Raw genomic sequence first — 472 nt, forward strand, 5'->3', positions numbered from 1 at the left:
ATTGTATATAATTAATTAAATACACATAGAAAATTATTCTTTGGTGCATCAAAAAATTAAATTTTTTATGCTACTAATGCATTTTTAATTCATATTTTATAAATTAGTTTTAACATTCCCTATTAAAATGAGTTATCTAAAGTCTAAACCCATAAATCTAACAATTTAATAATGGAAATCAAAACAATTGTCTTTATGTGAAATTAATACTTGAGAATTATTAAATAATTTGATAAATTTGACTAAATAATCATCTAACGATTTTAAATTTATGTGATAATTGAGTCTTCACCATCGTTTTATTTTATAGGTACATCAAAATTAAAAATTTAAATTTAATACATTATTATTTTATACGTAAATTTAATTACATAACGCCATGTTAATAAAAATAATTATTTTTTTATTAACTGTATAAATAGCTATCAAAGAAATAATTGTGATTGTATGACTATCTGCGAGAGCATTTTAA

The sequence above is a fragment of the Arachis ipaensis genome, chromosome B10 (assembly GCF_000816755.2).
Source record: "Arachis ipaensis cultivar K30076 chromosome B10, Araip1.1, whole genome shotgun sequence".
Lineage (NCBI taxonomy): Eukaryota > Viridiplantae > Streptophyta > Magnoliopsida > Fabales > Fabaceae > Arachis > Arachis ipaensis.